Here is a 6576-nt window from a genome sequence, read left to right on the forward strand (position 1 = left end):
AATTATTAAGTCATCTGGTAATTGCTTAATTAAATGGATCACACACAAAATGAGCCATTTGGAAAAGTTATTCACCAAAAAAAAGTCATTCACCAAAATGAATTCAAATAGATTGAACATGTAACTATATAAATACTAATCCTCGAAGTACTCTAATATATTTACTTACACTCATAAGGTGTAAGTAAATATATTAGAGTGACCAAGCACATTTAGATCACAAAATCTTAGGATAAGGCTGGCTGTGAAAACCAGAATGTCAAAAACATTATAAGTTTTTATTACATAACAATAAGCTAAGCCTCCTTAAGACTTATAAGTAATATTCTAAGTGTTTTACAATTATTATAACATTTGACATTCACACAGTTTCTATGAGGTAGTTGCTAGCATTACTCACACTTTACATCTAAGGAAACTAAAGCATAGAGTTACTCATTATCTATAGTCATATTGCTTCTAAGTAGACAAGCTAGAATAGGAATATTAGCATTCTGACTCCATAACCTGTGTCCTGCCATAAAAGTATTTTTAAAGACTTATTTATTTATTTGAGAGAGAGAGAACGGTGTGGGGGGTGGGGGAGAAGGGCAGATGGAGAGGGAAAGAAAGAATCTCAAGGATACTCCCCACTAAGCACAGAGTCCAGCACGGGGGCTGGATCTCACCACCCATGAGATCACAATCTGAGCTGAAACCAAGAGTCAGATGTTCAACCAACTGAGCTACCCAGGTGCCCCCCCCCAAAAAAATTTTTTTTAAAGATGTTATTTTTTTTTAATTTGATACAAAGAGAGAGCACACAAGCAAGGGGAGGGGCAGAGGCAGAGGGAGAAGCAGGCTCCCTGCCGAGCAGGGAGCCTGATGCAGGATTCAATCCCAGGACCCTGGGATCACGACCTGAGCCGAAGGCAGACGCCCAACCGACTGAGCCACCCAGGAGCCCCATAAAATATTTTTAAGTAAAAGGCCAGTAAAAGGAAATACATGTTATAAAGTAGTAGTCATGAAATAGGAAATGGATGTAATGGAGATAGCATAAAATGACAAAGAACCTAACAAACAAACAAAAAACAATGGGAAAAAAAATGGGCTAAGAATAGAAATGGGAAATTCACACAGAAAAAGAGACACAAATATCCAATAGAAACAAAAAAATATGTTTGAAAGTGCTAGTAATCAAGTAAGTTCAAGCAAAATTAGGGATTATCAATGCCAGTTATTTGTCTGGAAAGCCTGAAAGTAGCGAAAAGTGCTCAGATCTTATGAAAATATGAAGAAATAGCTACCCATATGCACTGGAGGGCCTGTAAACTGGAGGATGATATGACAAAATATTCCCCAAATCAGAATGACCACATCCTGAAAACTGTAATATTTCCCATAGAAATTTATGCTAAGGAAGATACCTAAACAAATGTGCTACGATATACATTTATCACATTGTTGTTTATAGAATGAAGAAAAAAAGAAGAAACCATTTTAAAATTCCTCAATAAGGGACAGGGTAATAAATTTTAGAACAACCATGTCATAAAATGGACTCCTGTGCAGGCATTAAAATGGCTGATGTAAATCTATTCACACTGACATTGAAATACCCACTACCTTGTTGAAAGAAAGAAAGCAGGTTGTAAAACATTCTGTAATGTGTGCTCCTCTTAATATAAAATTGTATACATTAAAAGAGCATGAAAGGATAGTCACATTGAGGTTAATAGTAGTTGGGGTTCATAATAGTTGTAGCTGAAACACAGAGGAATTGATTTTTATTCTTTATTTCTCTATGTATTAAACTTTTTCATAAGAAGCATTCTCTTTGTAAAACAGGAAGTTTGGCTTTTTAGATGTGACAGCATGAAGATATTGGAGAATCCTCTCTCCAAAAAACCAGTATAAAACTGGACAAAATTGTGATGAACAAACATGTTAGGGCTGTAAAAAGTTGACCAATAAGAAACAACAAAACAAAATTGAGCACATATATGAAAAATACAATGCTTTTTGTAAGAACAGTGGGAGTCTGTCCGCAGCCTTCTTTCCCTTACGTGCTTCCTACACACACACACACAACCAGTTGACCTGGTAAGTTGGCAAGGGTGGGGCTGGCCAGGAAAACCTGCAGCCAGCTGGGGCACACTTGATCTGGAGCAGGGGGCAATAACTCAGGTATGGCAATGTTGTCAATAAAAGCAGCAAACTCATTAGGTAATGAACAGGGAAAATCTTATGCTCCTAACCTGAATTTGTAATCTTAACTGAAGGGACACCCTAAAAATGAAAGAGCCATAGACTGTAACAGGCAAAAATTGTAGCACTGTATTGTTGGGTTCATAGCATACATAGACAGAATATATATGACAATCATAGCACAAAGTAGGGAGAAGTTGTTATATTTTACTGGAATTAGATCAATATTAGCCTCACCTAGCTTGTGATAGTTGAGATGTATATAGTATCCTTAAAGTAACCACTAAGAAAATAACTAAAAAATGTAGAGTTAAAAAAATAAATAAAAATGAAAGAGGAGACATCACTATTAACCTTACAGAAATAAAAAAGATTTATAAGGGAATACTCTGAACAACCATATGCCAACAAAGTACATAAATTAGATGAAATTGAGAAAACCCAGGAAGAACAAAAACAACCAAAACTATCTCAAAAAGAATATCTAAATAGACCTATAATAAGTAAAGAGATTGAAAAAATAAATAAAAATTCCCAACAAAGAAAATCCCAGGCCCAGATGTCTTCCCTGGTGAATTCTACTGAACATTTAAAGAATTAATGCCAATTTTTCACAAACTCTTCCAAATAGAAAGGTAGGGATTACTTCTCATCTCGTTCTATGTGGTCAGTATTACCCTAATACCAAAATCAGAAAAAGATATCACAAGAAAAAAATCTATAGACTAACATCTCTTATGAATATAAGATGAGAAAACCCTCAATAAAATACTAGTAACCTGAATCCAGCAACCTACAAAAAGGACTATATACCCTTACTAAGCGGAATCCATTCCAGGAATGCAAGATTTGACATCCTAAAATTAATTTGTGCAATACATCATAACAACAAGCATCAAAACAAAATCACATGGTCATCTCAATTGATGCAGAAAAATTATTTGGCAAAACTTAACATTTTTCTGCTAAAAATCCTTACAAAGTAGGAATAGAAGAGAATTTCTTTAACCTGATTAAAGGCATATATGAAAAACCCATAGCTAACATCATGCTTAATGGTAAAAGACTAAATGCATTTCTCCTAAGATCAGAAACAATACAAAGGGGTGGGAGGATGGGTTAGCCTGGTGGTGGGTATTGAGGAGGGCACATTCTGCATGGAGCACTGGGTGTTATGCACAAACAATGAATCATGGAACACTTCATCTAAAACTAATGATGTAATGTATGCGGATTAACATAATAAAAAAAAATTAAAAAAAAAAAAAAAGAAACAATACAAAGATATCCACTCTTACCAGAATAGGCAAATCTCTGCAGATGGAAAATAAATCAGTGGTTGCCTAGAGCTGGGTCAAGGAGGGATTTAGGAGGAAATGGGAAGTGTCTGCTAGTAAGTATGGGGTTTCTTTGGTGGTGACGAAAGTGTTCTAAAATTTATTGTGCTGATGGTTGTCCAACTCTGTGAATACACTAAAAACTATTGAATTGCACATTTTAAATGGGTGAAGTGTATTATATATGAATTATATCCTAATAAAGCTGTTATTTTTTAAAAGGAGAAAATAAAATAATATACTAAAATATTGATTCAATACAAAAACTGTAGCAAAGGAAGAACGAAGGGACAAAAAAAGACATGAGACATTGAAAACAAAGAACAAAATGGTAAAGATAAATCCAACTATATCAATGTCTTTTCAAGTGAATGGATTAAACGTTGCAGAGATTGTCAGACTTGCTAAAAAATGATCCAGCTGTGTGTTGTCTATAAGTGACACAATTTGGGTTTAAAGACACAACTAGGTTGAGAGTAAAAGGGTGAGGAAGAACATACTAAACATACAGGAGCCATAAAAGAGCTGGGGTGGCTAATATCAGGCAAAATAGAGTTTAAGACAAAAAATATTATTAGTGACAGAGAAGGACATTTTATGATACAAGAGTCAATATATATGGAGGTTATACATGTACACACACCTAATATTAGAGTCCCCAAATACATGGACCAAATACAGACAAAACTAAAAGGAGAAACTGACAGTTCAACAATTGTAGGTGATTTCAATACTCCATTTCTCACAACTGATAGAACTGGGCAGAAAATTAATACTGATATAGAAGATTTGAACACTATCAAACAACCTAACCTGATATTTATAGAATGCTCCGCCCCAACACAGTAGAATACTCACTCTTTTCAAGAATAAACAGAACATTTCCCAGGATAGACCATAGTCTCAGTCATACAATAAGTCTCAGTAAGCCTAAAAGAATTGAAATCATAAAAAATATATTCATTGAGCACAATAAAATTAAATTAAAAAGTAACAATAGAAAGAAATTTTTGAGAGATCTCAAATATTTAGAAATTAAACATCTGTAGATAATCCAAAGGTCAAATAAGTAACCACAGGGAAAATAAAAGAGTCTTACTTGAAAAAAAACACAATGTAAAAATTGGGGAATGCAGCTAAAGAAGTGCTTAGAGGGAAATTTAGTGGTTTGAATACTTATATTAGAAAGATAGATGTAAAAGAAATTATCTAAGTTCCTACCTCAAGAAAAAAGAGAAACCCAAATTAAATAGAAAGAAGGAAAAAATAAAGACCAGTGCTGAACTCAGTGAATCAGAAAAATATAAAACCAATAAAGAAAATCAATAGAACCAAAAGTTGGTTCTTTGAAGAGTCAACAAAATTGATAAACTAAAGAGAGTGACAAAGAAAAAAAGATTTTTCTCAAAAGCCTTAAAGATTTTTGTTTGTTTTAAATAGTTTTAGATTCAGAAATAGTACAGGGAGTTTCAGTATATGCTGCACCCAGGTCCCCCTATTGTTAACATTTTATTTTATTATGGTACATCTGTCACAACTAATGAACCAATATTAGTACAATATTATTAGCTAAAATCCATACTTTATTTGGATTGCCTTCATGTGCACCTAATGTTCCTTTTCTCTTCCAGGATCTCATCCAGGATACCACATTACATTTAGTCAAGATGTCTCCCTAGGCTCCTCTAGAGTGTGATAGTTTGTCAAACTTTCCTTGTTTTTTTTTTATGCCTTAGATAGTTTTCAGGATTACTAGTCAGGTATTTTGTAGAATGTCCCTCACACTGATATTTTCTAATGTTTTTCTTATGTTTAGACTGTGGTTACGCATGTTGGGGAAGAAAGACCACAAACATAAAGTGTTTTTCTTATCCCATCATATCAAGAATACATGTTATCACATGACATGGCTGAGGATTTTGACTTTGATCACCTGGCTGCAGTAATTCTTATCAGATTAGTCTAGTGTAAAGTTACTCTTTGGTGCCTCCCCAACCTCGTGCATACTATACTCTTTAGAAGAGAGTCACTATGAGCCGTCCTCACTTAAGGGGTGGGGAGTTATGCACCACCTCCTTAAGGTTGTTATACCTACACAAATTATTCATAATTCCTTAGTATGGGATATTTATCTTTTATATTTGTTTATTTGATCATTTATTTATATCAGTATGAACTCATGAGCATTTACTTGAACTTTGGGTTATAATCTAATACTACATTATTTATTTTGTTCTTCAAATCTTCCCAGCTTTGGCCATTGGGAGCTTTTCACATTGTCTCCTGTGTAACTTTGACATATTCCCATCATTTAGTCTTTTAAGTACTTTCTTACTTTCCCACAAGATCTCTGGGTTCATCTTGTATTTTCCCTGATCCAGCCGTAGAATCTACCATTTCTCCAAGGAGCCCTGGGTCCTTTCATTGGAGAATGGTATCAAAAACCAAAATCTAGATGTCAGTCTGCATGTTGCTTGTAAGATGACATTGTTTCTAGGCCCTCTCAGAGGACAGAGTTAGGAAATGTATGTGTATATATACTAACCCATGTACACACATAATGGCATAATGTAAATGAGATAGATGATAGATAGATAGAGCCATCCATCGGTATCTATATTAATGTATATGTGTTTATACTGATATAGTGTCACCATCACTCGTTGGGGACCACATGGTTCATTCTAGCCTTCTTCCTTAACTGTAATAATCAGTTGATTTTCAAAAAGGTGCCAAGACAATTCAGTGGAGGAAATGAGTCCTTTCAACACATGATGCTGGAACAATTAGATATCCACAGGAAAAATCTTTAAAAACTAATTTAAATTCTTACTTCACACCATTACAAAGATTAACTTAACATGGGTCATAAACATACGTGTAAAACCCAAAACTGGGAAACAAATAATGAGACTCTTAACTATGGAGAACAAACTGAGGGTTTATGGAGGGCGGTGGGTAAGGGATGGGATAGATGGGTGATGGGTATTAAGCAGGGCACTTGTTATGATGAGCACTGGGTGTTATATGTAAATGGTGAACCACTGAA

This window comes from Neomonachus schauinslandi, chromosome 8 (assembly GCF_002201575.2).
Source record: "Neomonachus schauinslandi chromosome 8, ASM220157v2, whole genome shotgun sequence".
NCBI lineage: Eukaryota > Metazoa > Chordata > Mammalia > Carnivora > Phocidae > Neomonachus > Neomonachus schauinslandi.